The sequence below is a fragment of the Hemitrygon akajei genome, chromosome 30, assembly GCF_048418815.1.
Source record: "Hemitrygon akajei chromosome 30, sHemAka1.3, whole genome shotgun sequence".
Taxonomy (NCBI): domain Eukaryota; kingdom Metazoa; phylum Chordata; class Chondrichthyes; order Myliobatiformes; family Dasyatidae; genus Hemitrygon; species Hemitrygon akajei.
In genome coordinates this window covers 32,988,640-33,011,901 of record NC_133153.1, presented here as the reverse complement: position 1 = coordinate 33,011,901, position 23,262 = coordinate 32,988,640, and the positions used below count along the sequence as shown (strand labels likewise).

General features: G+C 42.5%; 1 long non-coding RNA gene across 1 annotated transcript in view; it reads left to right on the top strand.

The window, feature by feature from the left end:
• LOC140718601 (uncharacterized) overlaps nt 1-22,857 on the top strand; it is a 39,867-nt gene extending 17,010 nt beyond the window's left edge. The window contains exon 3 of the long non-coding RNA XR_012096745.1: nt 22,565-22,857. This is a non-coding gene — a long non-coding RNA (uncharacterized lncRNA). The remainder of the gene's footprint in view (nt 1-22,564) is intronic.
• Nucleotides 22,858-23,262: the final 405 nt, after the last annotated feature.

The following is a 23,262-nucleotide window of genomic DNA, read 5'->3' as shown; positions in this document are numbered from 1 at the left end:
GTTAAAGTAGATCTGTCATCTGTTCACTTGAATGATATTTATTGTTAAAGTAGATCTGTAATCTGTACACTTGAATAACATTTATTTCTTTCCATTTTCTGGCTCTGCCAGATAAAGAGAGATTAGCTTTATTTGTCACACGTACAGCAAACCGCTGAAACAAACAGGGAAATGCATTGTTTGAATCAATGACCAACACAGCTCAAGGATTGTGCTGGTAGAGGCCACAAGAATTGCCACTCTTCTGACATCAATATAGCATGCCAACAAATAAAATAATCGCCAAGATTTGAAAGTAGCCCCCAAAAAAGATATTAACGATGTCTCTGAAGGCTCCCAATAGCCATTGTCCTGGGTTTGTCCTCCAAACACAAGCCGAAGTTGATTTCCAGGGTTAACTAACTTTTAAGTAGGAATCCACAAGAATTTTACAAGTATGGACATCTCAAAAAAAAGTGTACATTGGTTTCGAAGTTCTGCCATCTGTTATCCCCCCACTACATGACTGGTGGAGAGCTTCTCAATCCAGAATCACATATAGTTGACCTCTAATTGTTTGCTGGATATTGTAGACTCATATATCTTTGGCTTTTGACTTTAGCCAACTCACACAACAGAACAGTTTATAACATTTTAGTTCCACAAGAGCTACAAAATCATCTAATGCATGAAACAGACTTATTAAGCATTGGAATAATATCAATTTAATACAATCTTATTAAAACACCAAATATGTATACATTTTAAATTCATCTTACTGGACAAAACGAACCATATTAAGGATAATAAGATGTTTATGACCTTCTCCACTTGGTAATGCTTCAATAGTAAGAAATGGGAATTCCAAATGTATCTTGATTGATGTTACTATTATCATGCCAAGGAATGTGATAACTGGATCAAGATTCTGCTTGAATCAGGATTTTTATGAGACTGGATAGATTGGATGTGTTTACTGTTTGGATGCGGGACACCGACATATTTTGCTTTTAAGTGGAATGGAAGAATGGTATCAGAATTGGACGACATGAGCTAACTGTCAACAATTTAAACTGAGGTTTTTGATTCAATACAGCGAAGATGTAGATGATGAGAACTGGTTAAATTCTGTCATTGATGTGATGCCATGCCTTTCATAATGAGGAAGTCTACAGTCTAGTCTCAGGCTCAGTAGAAAGATGATAATCTGGGTCACGGTGCAGGGTAAGAAAAATGCGTTACTGGCTGGGAAAAAAATCCGAGAGAGAGAGAGAGAGAGAGAGAGAGAGAGAGAGAGAGAGAGAGACTGAGAGAGAGAGAGAGAGAGAGAGAGAGAGAGAGAGAGAGAGAGAGGGAGAGAACGTGACTGTTTTTGTACTTAGTGAGTGTGTGTCTGTGTTTGTTTGTGTGTGTGTGTGTGTCTGTGTTTGTGTGTGTGCGTGTGTGTGTGTCTGTGTGTGTGTGTGTGTGTGTGTGTGTGTGTGTGTGTGAGAGAGAGAGGGGGGAAGTGATAATGTGGCTGTTTTTGTAGTATGTGTGATAGTGTGCCTGTATCTGTTTTATGTGTGTGTATGTGTCTGTGTGAGTGAGAGAAAGAGAGAATGTAGTTTGTGTGATGGTGTGTCTGTAGTGTGTGTGTGTGTGTGTGTGTGTGTGTGTGTGTGTGTGTGTGTGTGTGTGTGTGTGTGTGTGTGTGTGTGTGTGTGTGTGTGTGTGTGTGTCTATGTTGGGAGAAGACTCAGTTCTAGGAAATTATCTCAGTGATTAAAAGGCCAGATATTATTGTTCAGCATCACATATGGAAATTTATAAAATCAGTGGAGTTGAATGGCATGGAGATAAGGAAATTCACCAAAATATATCTCAATATTCTTGGGAAGTAGGAATGAAGTGTGTGGGTAATATGGAGCAAAGCAGAATTGCTTAAAGCTTGGGAGCAGTGGGATTGGTCCACTTGGATTCAGCATAGTGAGAATCTGAATGACTGTCCCTAAACAATTTAAAAATTATATGAAAAAAAAAACAGATTTTAACTGACAGGATGAGCCAAAATTTATTTGTAGCTTGATATATCGCAATGATTTACTTTACATCTTGTGTTCACAATCACTTTATTCTACAAAGTCTGGAAAACAATGACATTATCTGAAATTGTTATCACATTATCTGTTCTCACTTTATCTTTCTTTAGCTGTTAAAGTATTTTGTGCCCCATTCTGGTCAGGGCACGGTCATAATCACATTTATTTAGACATCAATCACACTCATGATCTTTATCAGGATCAACGAGGATCATCATTGACTCCTAATTTGGTTTTAACTTAATCAACTGCTTTTTATTTTATTTAGATACCGTGCAGAGAGGGTCCATCCTGCACTTCCAACCACACCACCCATCAAAACCCCGATTTAACCCCAGACTAATTACGGGACAATTTACAGTGACCAATTAACCTACCCAACAGTACGTCTTTGGACTGTGGAAACCGGAGCACCTACACGGTCACAAGGAGAACATACAAACTCCTTACAGGCAACAGTGGAAATTGAACTTAGGTCGTTGGTACTGTAAAGCATTGTGCTACCCACTACACTACTGTGCTGGCCCTGATGGCATCGATCAAAGTTAGGATGGGAGTTTTGGCTAGACAGAACATGATCAGGGAATTTATGATCACAGTGAAGCGCTGGGCTCTCAACAGGCACAGGGATACTGTGCATTGAATAGATCTCAAAGTTCAAAGCAAGTTTATCATCAGAGTACGTATGTGTTCTCATATAATAACTTGAGATTCATTTTCTTGCAGGTATTTACAAAAACACGATAGAATTTTATGAAAGCTATACATAAACAGACAAACAGCCAATGCGCAAAAGAAGACAAACTGTGCAAACAAAGAATTAATGCTGAAAACACATGCTGTAAAAGGTTCTTGAGAGTGAGTCTGTAGGCTTTAGAATCAGTTCAGAGTGCTAGTCAGTTTGGGAGCCTGATTGCTGTAGGGTAATAACATGTTTCTGACCCTGGTGGTGTGGGACTTAAGGCTCCTGCCAAATAGTGGTAGCGAGAAGAGGGCATGGCTGAGATGGTAGAGTCTATGATGATGGATGCAGCTTTTTCATGCCAGTGCTCCATGTAAATGTGCTCAATGGTGGGGAGGGCTTTGCTTTTGATGAACGGGGGCGTGTTTACCAGTTTCTGTAGGCTTTTCCATTATTGGGTATTGGTTTTTCTATTCCAGTCTGTGGTGCAGCCAGCCAGGATACTCTCCAATGTGCATCTATAGAAATTTGTCGAAGTTTTTGGTGACAAGCCAAACCTACACAAACTTCTAAGAAAGTAGAGGTCCTGTCATGTGTTCTTTGTAATGCTGGTTCCTGTACAGATCCTCTGATATGTTAATGCCAAGGAATTCAAAGCTACTGACCTTCTCTACCTCCATTCTCCTAATGAGGACCGGCTTGTGGACTTCCAGCTTCTTTCTCCAAGAGTCTGCAGATCTGGCACAAGTCTTGGAAACAATCCACCACAAATTATGAAATCAATTACCTCCAAATGGGGCTTGATTTTTTTTTAGTTTATTTTAGTTTTTAGTTCAAGGACATATCTTTGGTTATTAGTTTTGGCAAAACAATATGTTTTTAACTGATCAAAAAATTAGACAAATGCATCTACTTTCTGCTTTCTACAACAAATTTCAACTAAATTAGTAATGATGATAAATAACACCTGCTGGATTCCTCCAGCATTTTGTGTGTGTTGCTCAAGATTTCCAGCATCTGCAGAATCTCGTGTGTTTATGATTTCTTACTATATTGCAAAGTCTCTTCAAGGTATGCCTACCCTGAAGAAATGTAAAACTTCCCTTCAATGGGAGTTCAGTAAGACCTTCTCTCAGTGCTCCTCCCCTGTGATCTCCATGACTCTTTGACCATGTGCTCATCCAGACGCTTGACTATGGGGCCATACCTCTTCCACCTATCCTCTCCCAACTTTTTACTTCACCCCCTCCCCCAGAAACCCACCTTCCCCCTCACCTGGCATCACCTAATGTATTTTCCCCTCCCCCAACCTTCTTCCCTCCTTCCTTTCCAGCCCTGATGAAGGGTGTCGGCCTGAAATGTCAGCTGTTTATTCCTCTCCATAGATGCTGCCTGACTTGCTGAGTTTCTTCAGCATTTTGTGTGTGTTGCTCTGGATTTACAGCATCTGCAGAATTCCCTTGTGTTTATGACTTGCCATGCTAATTTGCATGTCCCATCTTATATTTCTGGTTGTCCAGGTGATCATGTCCTCTAATGATGCATTCTGTTACATAGATCATGGAACAGTACAGCATAGGTACAGGCCCTGGTTAAATTTATCACTTCTGACTGTACGAAGTCCACATCCCTCCATTTACTGCATATTCATGTGCTGATCTAAGAGCCCCTTAAACTCCTTAATACAGTTTGGGTGTCAGTGAAAGTCTAGGCGCAAGCCAACACGCGGAATGCAAGAGAAATCCTAGGAGCATGGTTTTCCACCAAAATCCTGTATACAGACATGTAGACCTTGATCCTATTTATAAGCCAATGCAGGCAGAATTCCAGACCACAACACACACAGTTCGCCACATAACCAATCAGCGACGCGACCCCTCGCTACATCACAAATGAGTTTCTGTAATGATGACCAATCAGCTGATGGATAAGTATATAATGGCCAAGCATTCGAGACTACAACACAAATGGATGGTGCACTGATGACGTCTCCTCATTTGGTGACAAAACGTTTGCAAATAGATTGGCAAGATCGGAGAACAACTCAACCCAACTCCCTAATATATTTGCCTCCACTGACACCTCTGGCAGTGGATTTCAGTAGGTTTCAATAGGTACGTTTAACGTCAGAGAAATGCATGCATTATACATCCTGAAATTCTTTTTCTTCACAAACATCCACGAAAAGAGTGGAGTGCCCCAAAGAATGAATGCCAGTTAAATATTAGAACCCCAAAGCCCCCCCTAGCTCCCCCCCAAGCACAAGCAGCAGTAAGGCAATGCCCCCCTCCCCAACCAGCAAAAAAGCATCAGCGCCCCCCCATTGAGCACTCAAGCGTGAAGCAAAGCAGGCACTCACCACTCTCTATGTAAAAGTCTTGCCCAACATATCACCTCTGAACCGTTCTCCTTAATCCATGCCCTCTAGAATTTGTTATTAGTGCAGTGGTTAGCACAATGCTATTACAGCTCGGGGGATTTCAGAACCTGGAGTTCAATTCCAGCGCCGCCCTGTAAAGGGTCTCTATAGGTCCTCCCCGTGGAATGAGTGGACTTTCTCCAGGTCCTCTGGTTTCCTCCCACAGCCTGAAGACATACCGGAAAGGTGCATTGGTCATTGTAAGTTGTCCCATTTTAGGTTCAGGTTAATCGGGGTTGATGGGGCAGTGTGACTCAGAGGGCCAAAGGGCTAAACAAAACTGAATGTAATACGCCAGATATGACGTAACCAGCTTTTATAACTTGTGACGCTAAGTCTGTTGCCTCTACAGACGCTGACTGACTTGCTGTGTCAGTCCTGTGCAAAAGTCTTAGACACATATATATATATAGCCAGGCTGCCTAAGACTTTTATACAGTACCGTATTTGTCAATGAGGAGTGGAAAGTGAGTCTGTAGATTTGGAGGGGGTAAAGGATATTTGGATGGCGAATGTGGAGCACCATGGGAAGGGTATCATATGGGTGTCAGAGGAGTACCAGGGAGGAAGGTGATGTGGGTACAGACAGACCCAGCTCTGAGATATCAGGCAAGGTCATTTGATTCCAAGCAATTTGGTATATTGATCATTACAGAGTGTCTCTCTGGTACTTTCTGGACCCTCCTCTCTCCCTTTCTCTTTTCCCATGCATGATTTCCCCTCTCCCTGCCCCCTTCCCACTTTCAGTCTATAATAGAGACCCGAACCCATATCAGAATCAGGTTTATCATCACTCACATATGTCATGCAATTAATGTTTGTTTTAAAGGTGACAGTACAGTGCAATACATAAAATTACTACAGTACTGTGCAAAAGTCTTAGGCATCCTAGCTGTATATATGAGCTAAAACTTTTGCTCAGTACTGTAGTACATTACAATTACTTACCTCTGAGACTCCCACTCCCTCCATATTTTCCTCCAATCATCTTTAAATTATGCCCTCTCGTATTTGCTTTTGACACCCTGAAAAAAAGGCACTGGCTGTCCACTCTATCTATACCTCCTGTCACCTCCTATCAAATCATCTCTCATCCTCTTTTGCCCCGAAGAGAGAAGCCTAGCTTGGTCAACCTATCCTCTTAAGTCATTCCCTAATCCAGACAGAACCCTGGTAAATCTCCTCTGCACACTCTCTAAAGTTTCCACATCCTTCCTATAATGAGGCAACCAAAACTGAATGCAATGCTCAAAGTATGGTAGAACCAGAGTTTTGTAGAGCTCTATTTCCTGGATCTCCTGAGAATATTTAAAATAAATTTTACTGCTGATGGGCTTGAGAGGGAAATGGATCAACCATGATGAAATGGCAGAGCAGACACAATGAGCTGAATGGATTAATTCTGTTCCAATGTCTTATAGTTTTAAGGTGTTATATGTGCTGTTCCATGTTCAATGTAACAGAATACATCATTCTGTGACATGAAGCTGTAGCCTGGACAACCTACAAGAGAGTGACCAACCAAAGGAGGCAATTGAGTCATTAAACCAAAACACTAGGAACTTGAGATTTGATATATATATATATATTCAAAGACTCTTGCAAATTCCTGAAGATGTTTTATGAAGAGCATCCTGACTGGTTCCATCACTGCCTGGTAAGAGATCTCCAACATGCAGGATCGTAAGACTCAGCCAGCACCATCAAAGTCAGATCCTTCCCTTCCATTGAGTACCTATTCAAAAGGGGGTGGCTTAAGAAGGAGGCATCTATCATTAAGGATACTCAACATCCAGATCGTGACCTCTTCTTTTTACTACAAGTGAGAAGTCGTGAAGATCCATCAATGTTTGAGGAACAGCTTCTTCCCCTCTGCCAGTAGATTCCTGAACATTACCATGTTATTCCTCTATCAATCTATTAATCTACCATAACTTGTACAGCACTGTGTAAGAGTTATATGCACAGACATATATAGGTAGAGTGCCTAAGAGTTTTGTACAATACTTCACTCACGTGTGAAGCATTGACAAATACAGCAGTGTGTTTCACTCACATATGTCACAAAATTTGTCTATTTTTGTGGCAGCAGTACAATGCAATACATAAAATCACTACAGTACTGTGTAAAAGTCTGGGGCACCATAGCTGTATATATGTGCCAGAGACTTTTGCACAGGACTGTAATGCTTATATCTTGCATCAAGCACAGAATGCTGGTGGAATGCAGCAGGCCAGGCAGCATCTATAGGCAGAAGTACAGTCGACGTTTCGGGCCGAGACCCTTCGTCTGGACTAACTGAAAGAAAAGATAGTAAGAGATTTGAAAGTATGAGGGGGAGGGGGAAATCCGAAATGATAGAAGACAGGAGGAGGAGGGATGAAGCTAAGAGCTGGAAAGCTGATTGGCAAAAGGGAAACACAGCTGGAGAAGGGAAAGGATCATGGGACGGGAGACCTAGGGAGAAAGAAAGCAGGAGGAGAGCACCAGAGGGAGATGGAGAACAGGCAAGGGGTGATTGTGAGAGGGGCAGAGAGAGAAAATAAATTTCCCCCTCCATCTCCTACTTTCATATCTCTTACTATCTTTTCTTTCAGTTAGTCCAGACGAAGGGTCTCGGCCCGAAACGTTGACTGTACTTCTGCCTACAGATGCTGCCTAACCTGCTGCGTTCCACCAGCACTTTGTGTTTGTTGCTTGAATTTCCAGCATCTGCAGATTTCCTCGTGTCTACGTTGTTTATATCTTGCATCGTTCTGCTGCCGCAGAACAACAAATTTCATGACAATGGTAAATGTGATTCTCATTCTGAGTCCCATGGACAACCAATGATGTACGGACAGAAGTGAAAACTGAATGGCATTGCGATGTTTTACAAAGAATCAAGAAGCCAAGCTGCAGCTACATGAAAATTTGGTTAGGTTGCATTTGGAGGAATGTATGCAATTCTGGTTGCTCCTGTACAGAAAGGCTTTGGAAGAGGATAGAGAAAAGGTTCATAGGAAGCTGCCTGACGAGTTTGGAGAAATTTAGATTGTTTTCTCTGGAGTGTCAGCGGCTGAGAGGAGACCTGGCAGAAGTTTATGAAATTATGAGTGGTGTAGTTAGAGTAGACAATCAGAGTGTTTTTCCCAGGATAGAAATGCCAAATACTAGAGAAAATGCCTTTGAGGTGAGAGGGGAAAGTTTAAAGGAGATGTGCAGAGCAAATATTTTTACATAGTGAGTGGTAAGTGCCTGTAATGAGTTTCCAGCATCATCATCATCATCATCATTATGCGCCATGTTGTATGATGGTCTTTTGACCATGATTGTTCTTGGTAAATTTTTCTACAGAAGTGGTTTGCCATTGCATTCTGCTGGGCAGCATCTTTAAAAGATTGGTGACCCCAGCCATTATCAATACTCTTCGGAGTTTGTCTGCTGGTGTCAGTGGTCGCTTAACCGGGACTTGTGATGTATACCACCTGTACCTATGGCTTCACATGATCCTGATCGGGAGGGGGAGGGGAGCTAAGCAGATGCTGCACTTTTTTCGAAGATATCCGTCAGGCTAGTGGAGGGAAGGAGCGCCTTACACCTCCTTTGGTAGAGTTGTATCTCCACCCCATCAACCTAAATAAATGATTAGTCTGTGCTAAAAGATCAAGTCTTGTAAACCTCTATCAATTTGCCTCTCATTCTCCTTTACTCCAAAAAGAAAAGCCCTAGATTACTCATCTTTTCCTTACGTAAAACATATTCTCTAATCCAGGCAGCATCCTGGTAACTATCCTCTGCACCCTCTCTTGTTTGTTCATTATGTGCCTTGTTGTATAATGTAGGTGATCACGGTCTTTCCATGACCATGATTGATTTTGGCAAATTTTTCCACAAGATGGTTCTGGGCAGTGCCTTTACAACATGGGTGACGCCAGCCATGATCAATACTCTTCAGGGATTCTCTGCTTGGTATCAGCGGTCGCATAACCAGGACTTGCGATATGCGCCAGCTGCTCATGCGACCATCCTTCACCTGCTCCCATGGCCTCACATCACCCTGATCAGCACTGAGGGTGGGGGTGGCTAAGCAGGTGCTACACCTTGCCCAAGGATGACCTGCAAGCTACTGGAGGGAAGGAGGGATGTATTCCCACCCTGCCACCCAAGATGCCAGCAGGAGTGGTGAAAGCAGATACAATAGTGGTGGTTCAGACACTTTAAGATAGACACATGAACATGCGGGCACTGGAGAGATATGGATCATATGCAGGCAAAAGAGATTTAGTTTAACTTTCCATTGTGTTTAGCACAAAGACCAAGGGCCAAAAGATTTATTTCTGTGCAGTACTGTTCTATGTTCTATGGTATATTCTAAAAAAAGGCTTGCCCCAGGAGTCTGTTCAGCACAAAGAAGTTAAAGAATGATTATGTTTTAAGTAACACTGGAAAATTTAAGTTGCTTTATGGAGGAAGTGAGTGAAAAAGAGATTTGTTTAACTGAATCAACATTTCTGTAGTTCCCAGAGTTGCCAGGTACGTCATACTTATGTTGGAAAATATTTCTGCTGTCGGTACCGCACGTTCTTCTAAATTAACCTTGACACACGCAGATGCTGTTTTGAACCGTCAAGCACACATAATTGATGGGTAGTTTTTGACTGCCGCTGCTGTAATCAGGAACTTAGCCAAGTGGACAAGAGTAGCGATGGGACGCCCTCCAGGGCTGGAACAGAAGAAACAGAAGCTGAAGTGGGTTATTTTGCCCCTCCCGTCTGCTCCACCATTCAGTAAGTTCAAAGCTGATCCTTTACCTTGGCACCACTCTCCTGTCTTAACCCCATATCCTATGATTTCCTTGATTCCAAAGCTCTATTGGCTGATTTAAATATAATCATGGACCGAGCTGTGAAACCAACATTACACCACCCTCTTGTTACATCCCTCCCTGATGGCTAACCCCTTCATTAGACATTGTGGCCTCTGGTACCTCCACTCCAGCCAGGAAAAATATCATTCTACAATGACTCTGTTAAGCTTCATACGTCTTTATGAGGCAGCCTCTCATTCTTCTTAATCCAGAGATTATACATGTAGTCTATCATAGAACATAGACCATGTGTCAGGAGGAGGTAGTGGTGGTCCTTATTAAATACTGTTTTGTTATTCACCAACGACAGGGACCTTGACAAAAGTGAGGGCAGCACAGAACACGGTACTGTGCTGGAACATATTGAGCTCAAGTAAGAGGATGCCCTGGAAATTCTGAAAAAACATTAGGATAGATGAGTACTTGGGCCAGACAGGATACGACCCAAGTTACCATAGGAAGCGAGGAAAGAGATTGCTGCACCTTTGGCAATAATTGTTGCATCCTCATTGGCCACAGATGTAGCACCAGAAGATTTGAGGGTGACAAATGGAATTCCTTTGTTCAGAAGAGTTAATAGGGATAACTGCAATAGGCAAACTATTGGAGAGGATTCTTAGAGACAGGATTTAAAAGTACTTTGAGGAACTTAACCTGATTAGAAAGGGGCAGACCATGCTTCACAAGCCTGATGGACATTTTTTGATGAAGATAGAGCAGTGCAAGTGGTGTATATGGAATTTAGTAATGCACTTGGGCCTGGTACCCAATGGTAGGCTTTTTCAGCAAGTGAGGAGGCATGAGATCCAGAGAAACTTAGCTGCATGGAATCAGAATTGGCTTGCCCACAGAACGCAGAAAGCGGAGTTTATTCTGCATGGAGATCAGTGAACAGTAGTGTTCCAAAGAGATCTGTCCTGAGACCGCTGTCCTTTGTGATTTTTATAAATGGCTTAGAAGAGGAAGTGGAAGGGTGGGTTAGTAAGTTTGCAAATGGGTGATGTTGTGGATAGTGTGATATGTTTTCGTAGTTATAATGGGACTTTGATAGTGTGCAGAGCTCAGAAGTGGCACAGTTCAACCCAGAAAAGTGTGAAGTGATACACCTGCGATGTTGAACTTGAAGGCAGAGTACAAAGTTAATGATAGGATTCTCTGCAGTGTGAAGGAAAAAAGGGATCTTGGGGTCTATGTTCACAAAGTTCTCAAAATTAATAAGATGGTTAACAAGTTACATGGTGTGTTTGCCTTCGTTAGTCTGGGGACTGAAAGCAAGAGCCAAGAGGTAAAGCTGCAGCTCTATGAAATCGGTTAGATCACCCTTGGAGTATTGTGTTCATTTCTGGTCGCCTTACTATAGGAAGTACCGTATGTGGAAACTTTAAAGAGGGTGCAGAGGACATTTACCAGGGTTCTGACAGGATTAGAGAACCTATATTATGGAGAAGGATTGAACAAGCTGGGGCTTTTCTCTTTGGAGTGAAGGAGGATGAGAGGTGACTTATTAGATGTGTTTAAAATGATAATAGGCATAGAGTGGACAGCCAACAGCTTTTTCCCGAGGCAGTAATGAATAATGTTTTTTACTGTCTGTTAGACCGCTACCATTTAGGGCAGCAATGTAGGTTCTCCATCTTTGGCAGTGTTCAGGCTTTCTTCACTGTGTTAGTAGCTTCCTCTCGGTTTTCACCACTGTCGGTCGTACAAGTCCTGGGTGGGGACTCAGGAATACCGTCATACTCAGATGTAGAAGGATTCTTCATTGCTGTTTCTGTAATAATTTTGTTTTACCAGTCAGGGTTCTTAGTCCTGAGCTGAACCTATGAACCTGGAGGACTGGCGGGGCGCATTTAGCCTGACCTCTACCTTTTGACCTGTCGGGCATGGGAGACCCTACCAAGAGCCAAAACATAAAGCCCTGACTCCAGCCAGCAATGATCTCCGAGTCATTGAGGCAGGCAAACCTCCATACTACAACAAAGAGGTTGTCCTCTCGGAGAAATGGCTAATGTAATGTAATGGCTGGTGGTGGACCTGAGGAGGGCTAAGGCACTGGTGACCCCTGTTTCCATCCAAGGGGTCAGTGTGGACATGGTGGAGGATTACAAATACCTGGGGATATGAATTGACAATAAACTGGACTGGTCAAAGAACACTGAGGCTGTCTACAAGAAGGGTCAGAGCCATCTCTACTTCCTGAGGAGACTGAGGTCCTTTAACATCTGCCGGACGATGCTGAGGATGTTCTACGAGGCTGTGGTGGCCAGTGCTATCATGTTTGCTGTTGTGTGCTAGGGCAGCAGGCTGAGGGTAGCGGACATCAACAGAATCAACAAACTCATTTGTAAGGCCAGTAATGTTGTGGGGGTGGAACTGGACTCTCTGACAGTTGTGTCTGAAAAGAGGATGCTGTCCAAGTTGCATGCCATCTTGGACAATGTCTCCCAACCACTCCATAATGTACTGGTTAGGCACAGGAGTACATTCAGCCAGAGACTCATTCCACCGAGATGCAACACTGACCGTCACAGGAAGTCATTCCTACCTGTAGCCATCAAACTTTACAACTACTCCCTCGGTGTGTCAGACACCCTGAGCCAATAGGCTGGTCCTGGACTTATTTCCACTGGGCATGATTAACTTATTATTATTTAATTATTTATGGTTTTATATTGCTATATTTCTTCACTATTCTTGGTTGGTGCGACTGTAACAAAACCCAATTTCCCTCGGGATCAATAAAGTATGTCTGTCTGTCTGTCTGTCTGTCTGTCTGTCTGTAAGAGGGCATAATTATAAAGTGACTGGAGTAAAGTATAGAGGGAATGTCAGAAGTAGGTTTATATACAGAGTGGTAAATGCATGAAATAGACTGCTGAGGGTGGTAGTAGAGGAAGTTTCTTTGGGGGCATCTATGAGACTCTTTGGTAGGCACATGGATGAAAGAAAAATGGAGGGCCATATGGGAGGGGAAAGGTTAAACTGAGTAGGTCAAAAGATTGGTACATTGTAGGCAGAAGGGTCTGCACTGTGCTGTACTGTTCCTTGTTCTCATGACAGATCTTTGACCTGTCCAAATTTTCAGTCATTATTTTTTAATTGCTTCTTCAGGTTCCTGTATTTTATAAAGTTTGAACATAACCTTCCATCTTCCATGTTCTTTTTGACCATCTTCCTGAGATTTAAAACCCTTGTGTCTGATGAATATCTCAGAATTACTTTGCTGACCAAATACAGCTTCTGGGCAGTCAGTGAAGCATGAAAACATAGCATTCCAGCTAAAACAAATCAGGACTCATGAAATGCAAATTTCCAGTATCAAATTAATTTGGCTGCATCAACTCACTGCTTGTGGGTATGGATATTGAAGCCAAATTTATTAATTTACATGAACAGCAACAGTGGTTCTTCTCAAACATGAGGAATTCTGCAGATGCTGGAAATCCAGAGCAACACACGCAAAATGCTGGAGGAACTCAGCAGATCAAGCATCATCTATGAAAATGAATGAATAGTTGATGTTTCGGGTCAAGACCCTTTTTCAGGAAGGGGGGCAGATGCCTGAATGGTGGAGGGGAAGAGGAGAGCCGAATGGTGATAGGTGGGTAGGAAAAATAAAGGGCTGGAGAGAAAGGAATCTGATAGGAAGAGGAGAGTGGACCATAGGAGAAGGGGAGCAGGAGGGGACCCGGGGAGATGACAGGCAGGTGAGAAGGGGTAAGGGACCAGAGTAGGTTGTAAGGTAAAGGGAAATGTTCCACAGTTATAGCAGGGATGTTCTTGTTAGTGTAGCCAATCACATTGATGCCTTTACAGACCTGTGTCTTCATTAAACACAATGACTGCTTGACATTAGCCAACCCTTACTCAATTTTTTTTGGCTCCGGATGCTTGGACTTTCTGACATGTTAATTACATTGCTGCAGATGAGTGAAACAGATTTCCTACCAAAGGAAATAAGCAAAACTGCTGCAGCTACCTAAAATCTGAAATAAAAAGAGAAAATATGGAAAACACTCAGCAGGTCAGGTAGCATCCATGGAAAGGGAAGAGTTAATATTTCATGTGTTTCCAAACTGTCTCCAGCATATTCTGTTTTTTTAAATAGATGGATATATCAAAGCTCTTTTTCATTGAAAGATCTAACTATACTACTATTCCTTGATTTATGAAAGGGTTGAGTTCCTAGATGGTATTCCCTTAAATCAAATTCTATAAATCAAGATGGAGGCAAAACTCATTACGGGAATTTCAGAACAATGTATTCCCCTGCAGAGAGTGGCTCATTATTTGCTGTTGTGAAAAATGTCTTTATAAATTGGATGCATGCCCCATATGGTGAAATTAGTCTATCAAGCCTTTATAAATTGAGGTGTTACTGTACTCTTGACAGTAATACTGATTACTCGTTAACATATCAATTAGATTAGTCTCCAAACAAGCTATTGAGCTAGAGCAGAGAGCAATACAGAAAAATGGAGCAGATTTGTCTTCTTTTTTGCTTGATAATAATTCAGTTCATTCACAATGAATTAAAAACTTGCTGCTTTCAGAACGCACTGTCTATCAGAGGTTAGTAGATACTGTTGTGAGCAGTTTGAATGCCCAGCTAGATAGAGGGACTCCTATACTGTGCCATTCAAATATAAACAACTGAGTCTTTTGTTGAATACTATTTCAACAAGCAGGGCGGTAAAGGTTTGGGACTTCTACAAACAGTAGTAGTTTTAAAGCTGAGATTGATGAGTTCAAGTTAACAAAAAGTTAAACGATATTGTGCAAAAATTACAGAGGAAAGAGTGCTTCTGAGAAAGCCAAGGCCAACACAGCCAGCTTCCATCACTGTCTGACATTTTGTAAACTGTGGACAGCACGGGTCTGATCTCCTCCATTATTAGCTACCATGCTGACACATAATTTTGAGGGGGAGACAAGATGGCAGCTAACCCCCAGACAATGGTTCTAGCAGAGGAAGGGGGAGGAAGTGGCACTTTCAAAAATAATCTGGGGGTGGATGATCAATAGACTACAGAAGCTGGAATCTGGAGTGAAAACAAACTACTGGAGGAACTCAAAATACCAAAAAGTTTTGGTTGATGTTTCACATCTGAAGCTGCTTGACCTGTTGAGTTTCTCCAGGCAATTGCTTTTATTTTGATAAAAATCCAGGACACTTGCAAATGTACAGATATAAACTAATCGAGCTGTCAAAATTCCTTTGGTATAACTTCTAAATGTTATTAGGGGTTCAAAATATAGAGCAGATGCTGTTTATACTTGCTGTCATTTTAATAGTGTCAATGGTTTGACGAAGACAAGACACTCACAAACGTTTAATTCTTCCCATATTCAGTGTCTTGGCCAAAGTCCACACTGAAATCTGTTTAGCTTTGACTGGATCTGGTTCATGTTCGAACAGCAGCCAAGCCTCCCCAGTGTTGCAGTGGGACGTTTCTTATGAAAACAGCAGAAACTGGAGGTTCAGTAGCATTGCTACTTTAACACAATTTATTCTGCGATCGAATGGCATCTCATAGAACAGATTGTACTTGGTTCTTTGAATGTAGCAGACTATTTCAAGGCATCTCACGGGAGGGTTATCAAGCAAAATTGGATTTCCAGCCACAAACAGAGGTACTCAGACAGACAATGAAAAGCTTCACTGAAGGGATATACTTCATGACCACTTTATTAGGCACACCTGTACACCTACCCATTAATGCAAATATCTGATCAGCCGATTACGTGGCAACAAATTTCATGACATATGCCAGTGATATTTAACCTGATTCAGAGCAACTCAATGCATAAGAGCATACAGGCATGGTCAAGAGGTTCAGTTGTTGTTCAGACCAAATATCAGAACGGGGAAGAAATGTAATCTAAGTGACTATGAGCATGGACTGATTGTTGGTGCCAGATGGGGTGGTCTGAGTATTTCAGAAACTGCTGATCTCCTGTGATTTTCACAGTGAAATAGTCTCTAGTGTTTACAGAGATTGGTGCAAAAAAAACCCAGAAAACATCCACTTAGTGGCAATTCCGTAGGCAAAAATGCCTTGCTAATGAGAAAGGTCAGAGGTAAATGGCCAGACTGGTTCAAGCTGACAGAAAGGCATCAGTGGTGTGCAGAAGAGCATCTCTGAACACGCAGCATGTCAAACCTTGGAGTGGATGGGATAAAGCAGCAGCAGATGCCCACAAACATACATTCAATGGGCACTTTATTAGATACACGAGGTACCTAATAAAGCGGCCACTGAATGTAGTTTGTAATGCATGTTTTTAACAAAGGTGATGAGGTTTATGGAGGGAACTCCAGAACCTGGGGACTTGGGAGCTGAGTATACAGCTGTGAATGGTGAGGCAATTAAAGTTGGAAATGAAGAAGAAGTTGGAACTGACAGAGAACAGATTTGGTCATAGGGTGTCACAGCAGTGAGTGATCCTGCATTTGCCCTATCACATGGGATGATTTGGCAGTGAGCAAGAACAAGACTTGCCCAATCCAAATTGGACATAGTCTCACTGCAGTCATCCATGTCCAGCTGGGCTATCTCATTCCCTGTCAAACCTGTGGTCGTCCTGAACCAAATGAATCAGAAGTGACCCATTGTTTACTGCTACACCGATGGTAAAAGGATCCTTGCACCACTGGTGATATGATACAAAAAAAGATCTGAATCCTCAGAAAACATTTTTATTAAGCTGAGAACCACGCGTCCTCAGATAATATATGGATCTTGCTTTAAGACAAATTGAGCCTTGCTTACTTAAGGTTTAAGCTAAGCTTCCTTACACTGATCTAGTGCCAGGAATCAAGCTCTCCCAACACTGCTGACCAGTCCAACTCCTCAAAACATCTATACTGTGGCTCACAGAAGGATGCAACAATATTTATCAAATATTCCATTGTCACAAGAACATAGTGGCCTAAGGAAGTCCCTCCATCCGACTCACCAAATATCTGTACATTATACATGAATCATACTCTTTCTCAGTTAACACATGGGGTTATTAGTCATCCAAATTTATCCACAGTTGTGTTACAGCAGCGCAATGTTTTTCCGTTTCTCAGGACCAATACCCCCCTTTTCCCCTCACCAATTCTTTGCTGAATTGGTATCTTTTAGCTTACTTACACATACCTTAGTCTGGAGCCAACTTTAGGACCATTTGTGGGAATAAGATTAGTAAACTATGTTCCTTGTAAAAAGGAGAGACTTCCTACGTTTCACACGGGGGTTAGCTTATTTGACGGTAGGAAGCCGTTTCCATCTTGTCAGTCGTTGATTGGCCCATTTAATCGTTCCCATTGGTTGGCTGGCATGTCACAGCACCAATTTCTGGTTCCGGGCGCATCAGGGGTATAAGAATAGCTTGTGTGGGAGGCTCGGTCTCTTTCCTTTGTCCCCATGGCTTATTTCAGGCTGAGGCTGTGACCAAAACTGAAGAACCATTGGGAAAGTATGCTCCAGACTTAGAAAGCACTTGCGCACTCTTAGCTAAGTATTGGTTCATTGAATATTTCAGTTTGTAGTTTGTATAACTTGGGGATACCCTAACCCTGATGTGTTTGTAAATAAATGATTGAGATGCTTATTCATAATTAGTGTCTTCTGTCTCACTCAGCAAACACCGTGAACTTCCTTCCACATTACATGCCTATCATAATTATCGGAAGATCGGCAGAGGTTCGTTAGAATGGCAACTGAAAATGGCAATGGCCAATCAGAAGTGAGCATGCCGTTATTCCTGGGGAGGTGGGAGATGGAGTATGAAGATGGTGATTTTACACAACTGAAGAAGGGATGCTTCAAGAAGCCAGGCAGGATATGTGTCATCTCATTTATACCATAATGTGGAAGGAAGCCATTTGGCCTGTCAGTGCTGGCTCTCAGATTAAACCCATCCCTATGGACAGTGCAGGCAAATCCATAATGGAGGTAGAATGGACCTTGCCAAAATATCAGGGAATGTTTGCGGAGAATGAGATTTGATGGGCCAAAGTGGCCTCCTGTGTGCTAATGAAATGTGGAGTGGAGTTGCTGGGAATGTTTGGATCATGGACAGTCCTGGAGAACTGGCCATGCTCAATAAGATAGCCAGGGGAAACAGCAGGATGTACTAAAATAGAGATAAAGCCACAGAACTGGCACTCCAGAGATTCAAACAGATGGGCCAAGGCCAGAAGTTCAAAGTTCTAAGTAAATTTATTATCTAAGGGCACATATGTCACCATTTACTACCTTGAGATTCATTTTCTTCTGGGCCTTTATAGTAGAACAAAGAAAAGCAACCAAGTTGATGAAAAAACTACACACAAAGACAGAAAAACAATCTGTGTGCAAAAGAAGACAATCTACGCCAATACGTCATTAAACAAACAAACAAACAAAAGAATTAATACTGAGAACATGAGTGGTAGAGCCTTGAAAGTAAGTCCGCAGGTTGTGGATTTAGTTCAGAGTTAAGCTGAGTAAAGTCATCCATGCTGCTTCAGGAGCCTGATGGTTGGAGGGTAATAACTGTCCTTGAACCTGGTGGGGTGGGACCTAAGTCTCCTGTACTTCCTTCCTGAAGCACTGAAGATTTGCATTTGGATTTGCATTTGCATTACTCAAACAAGTACTCATGTTTGAGTACTGTTGGGGGGGACAGCCTACCTGGAGGAAGTGACAGTGGCCGGGCCTCCGGCACAGAGGACGGCCCTGTAGCTCAGAAGGGTAGGGATAGAAGAAAGAGGACCATAGTAATAGGGGACTCGATAGTCAGGGGTTCAGACAGGCGGTTCTGTGGAGGTGATCGGGAGTCCCGGATGGTAGTTTGCCTCCCTGGTGCCAGGGTCCGGGACGTTTCTGATCGCGTCCAAGATATCCTGAAGTGGGAGGGTGAGGAGCCAGAGGTCGTGGTACATGTAGGTACCAATGACATAGGTAGGAAAGGGGAAGAGGTCCTGAAACGAGAGTATAGGGAGTTAGGAAGGCAGTTAAGAAGAAGGACCGCAAAGGTAGTAATCTCGGGATTACTGCCTGTACCACGCGACAGTGAGAGTAGGAATGGAATTAGGTGGAGGATGAATGCGTGGTTGAGGGATTGGAGCAGGGGGCAGGGATTCAAGTTTCTGGATCATTGGGACCTCTTCTGGGGCAGGCGTGACCTGTTCAAGAAGGACGGGTTACACTTGAATCCTGGGGGGACCAATATCCTAGCGGGGAGGTTTGCTAGGGCTACGGGGCAGACTTTAAACTAGTAAGATGGGGGGGCGGAAATCAATTTGAGGAAACTATGGGAGAGGAGGTTAGTTCACCAGTAGAGCAAGTAAGTAGACCGTGTGTGAGGGAGGACAGGCAGGTGATGGAGGAGGGATGCTCTCAGCCCGAAGTTGTAGGGGAGAAGAAAGAAAAGGATAATAAATTTGAATGCATTGCTAGGGATGAAAAGAGAGGAGGAGGTGGAGAGTATCTTAAATGTATCTATTTTAATGCTAGGAGCATTGTAAGAAAGGTGGATGAGCTTAAAGTGTGGATTGATACATGGAATTATGATGTTGTAGCTATTAGTGAAACATGGTTGCAGGAAGGGTGTGATTGGCAACTAAATATTCCTGGATTTAGTTGCTTCAGGTGTGATAGAGTAGGAGGGGCCAGAGGAGGAGGTGTTGCATTGCTTGTCCGAGAAAATCTTATGGCGGTGCTTTGGAAGGATAGATTACAGAGCTCCTCTAGGGAGGCTATTTGGGTGGAATTGAGGAATGGGAAAGGTGTAGTAACACTGATAGGAGTGTATTATAGGCCACCTAATGGGGAGCGTGAGTTGGAAGAGCAAATGTGTAAGGAGATAGCAGATATTTGTAGTAAACACAAGGTGGTGATTGTGGGAGATTTTAATTTTCCACACATAGATTGGGAAGCTCATTCTGTAAAAGGGCTGGATGGTTTAGAGTTTGTGAAATGTGTGCAGGATAGCTTTTTGCAACAATACATAGAAGTACCGACTAGAGATGGGGCAGTGTTGGATCTCCTGTTAGGGAATGCGATAGGTCAGCTGACAGATGTATGTGTTGGGGAGCACTTCGGGTCCAGTGATCACAATAGCATTAGCTTCAATATAATTATGGAGAAGGACAGGACTGGACCTAGAGTTGAGATTTTTGATTGGAGAAAGGCTAACTTTGAGGAGATGCGCAGGGATTTAGAGAGAGTGGAATGGGTCAAGTTGTTTTATGGGAAGGATGTAATAGAGAAATGGAGGTCATTTAAGGGTGAAATTATGAGGGTACAGAATCTTTATGTTCCTGTTCGGTTGAAAGGAAAGATTAAAGGTTTGAAAGCGCCATGGTTTTCAAGGGATATTAGAAACTTGGTTCGAAAAAAGAGGGATGTCTACAATAGATATAGGCAGCATGGAGTAAAGGAATTGCTCGAGGAATATAAAGAATGTAAAAGGAAACTTAAGAAAGAGATTAGAAAAGCTAAAAGAAGTTACGAGTTTGGTTTGGCAAATAAGGTGGAAGTAAATCCGAAAGGCTTCTACAGTTATATTAAAAGCAAGAGGATAGTGAGGGATAAAATTGGTCCCTTAGAAAATCAGGGTGGTCAGCTATGTGTGGAGCCGAGGGAGATGGGAGAGATTTTGAACGATTTCTTCTCTTCGGTATTCACTAAGGAGAAGGATATCGAATGGTGTAAGGTGTGGGAAACAAGTAAGGAAGTTATGGAACCTATGACAATTAAAGAGGTGGAAGTACTGGCGCTTTTAAGAAATTTAAAAGTGGATAAATCTCCGGGTCCTGACCGGATATTCCCCAGGACCTTGAGGGAAGTTTGTGTAGAGATAGCAGGAGCTCTGACGGAGATCTTTCAGATGTCATTAGAAACAGGGATTGTGCCGGAGGATTGGCGTATTGCTCATGTGGTTCCATTGTTTAAAAAGGGTTCTAGAAGTAAGCCTGGCAATTATAGACCTGTCAGTTTGACATCAGTGGTGGGTAAATTAATGGAAAGTATTCTTAGAGATAGTATTTATAATTATCTGGATAGACAGGATCTGATTAGGAGTAGCCAGCATGGATTTGTGCGTGGAAGGTCATGTTTGACAAACCTTATTGAATTTTTTGAAGTAGTTACGAGGAATGTTGACGAGGGTAAGGCAGTGGATGTAGTCTATATGGACTTCAGCAAGGCCTTTGACAAAGTTCCACATGGAAGGTTAGTTAAGAAGGTTCAGTCGTTAGGTATTAGTGCTGGAGTAATAAAATGGATTCAACAGTGGCTAGATGGGAGATGCCAGAGAGTAGTGGTGGATAATTGTTTATCGGGATGGAGGCCGGTGACTAGCGGGGTGCCTCAGGGATCTGTTTTGGGCCCAATGTTGTTTGTAATATACATAAATGATCTGGATGATGGGGTGGTAAATTGGATTAGTAAGTATGCTGATGATACTAAGGTAGGAGGTGTTGTGGATAATGAGGTGGGTTTTCAAAGCTTGCAGGGAGATTTATGCCGGTTAGAAGAATGGGCTGAACGTTGGCAGATGGAGTTTAATGCTGAGAAGTGTGAGGTTCTACATTTTGGCAGGAATAATCCAAATAGAACATACAGGGTAAATGGTAGGGCATTGAGGAATGCAGTGGAACAGAGAGATCTAGGAATAACAGTGCATAGTTCCCTGAAGGTGGAGTCTCATGTAGATAGGGTGGTGAAGAAGGCTTTTGGAACGCTGGCCTTTATAAATCAGAGCATTGAGTACAGAAGTTGGGATGTAATGTTAAAATTGTACAAGGCATTGGTAAGGCCAAATTTGGAATATTGTGTACAGTTCTGGTCACCGAATTATAGGAAAGATATCAATAAATTAGAGAGAGTGCAGAGACGATTTACTAGGATGTTACCAGGGTTTCAGCACTTAAGTTACAGAGAAAGGTTGAACAAGTTAGGTCTCTATTCATTGGAGCGTAGAAGGTTGAGGGGGGATTTGATCGAGGTATTTAAAATGTTGAGAGGGATAGATAGAGTTGACGTGAATAGGCTTTTTCCATTGAGAGTAGGGGAGATTCAAACGAGAGGACATGATTTGAGAGTTAGGGGGCAAAAGTTTAAGGGAAACACGAGGGGGTATTTCTTTACTCAGAGAGTGATAGCTGTGTGGAATGAGCTTCCTGTAGAAGTAGTAGAGGCCAGATCAGTTGTGTCATTTAAGGTAAAATTGGATAGGTATATGGATAGGAAAGGAGTGGAGGGTTATGGGCTGAGTGCGGGTAGGTGGGACTAGGTGAGATTAAGAGTTCGGCACGGACTAGGAGGGCCGGAATGGCCTGTTTCCGTGCTGTGATTGTTATATGGTTATATGGTTATATGGATTCAGAGGGGTAAAGTTTAAAGGAGATGTGTGGGGCAAGAGTTTTTAAAAAGAAGGTGGTGGGTGTCTGGAATGGACTGCCAGTTGTTTTGGTGTAAGAACATACAATTACAATGTTTAACATATGAAGTAAATTTATTGACAAAGTACATATATGTCACCATATATAACTTTGAGATTTATTTTCTTGCAGGCATTCACAGTGGAACAAAGACAAGCAATTGAATCAATGGGGAACCTACACACACTGACAAGCAACCAAATTGCAAAAGAAGACAGCCTGTGCAAAAACATAAATAAATAAACAAACAAACAAATAAATAATCAATACTGATAGACACATGCATATGCAGGGAAGAGAAGGACATAAATCATATGTAGGCAAAAGGGAGAGTGTTCAGTACTGATATCATGTGTTGCAGAGTCTGTTCCTGCGCTGTACTGGTCTACGTTCTATAAATCTGTAATCTGACACCTGTTGTTTTTGTTACTTTTCACGCCTTGTGGCACATCGGGCAGCACTTTTGCCACTTCCGTAGCACTTGACTGTTTTTTTACGAGGCCGAGTTGCCATCTCAACACTCAACCCAGCATGGATGGAAAGCGTGCAAGGAGCCGGCCAGATTCGAACTCGGGACCAGTTGCCTCGAAATCCAGCGCTGATGTCACCACACCATTGACTGGCCTTCTTTGACACCTGAAGCACACTGTGATTATGATAGTTCCAAGTGGACGGAAGTATTGAAGAACTAGACTTTATATCTTGGAACGTAGGAGACTGAGGGGAGATTTGATAGAAGTATACAAAATAATGAGGGGTGTAGATAAGGTAGATGCAAGCAAGCTTTTCCCTCTGATGTTGGGTGGGACTACAACTAGATGTCATGGGTT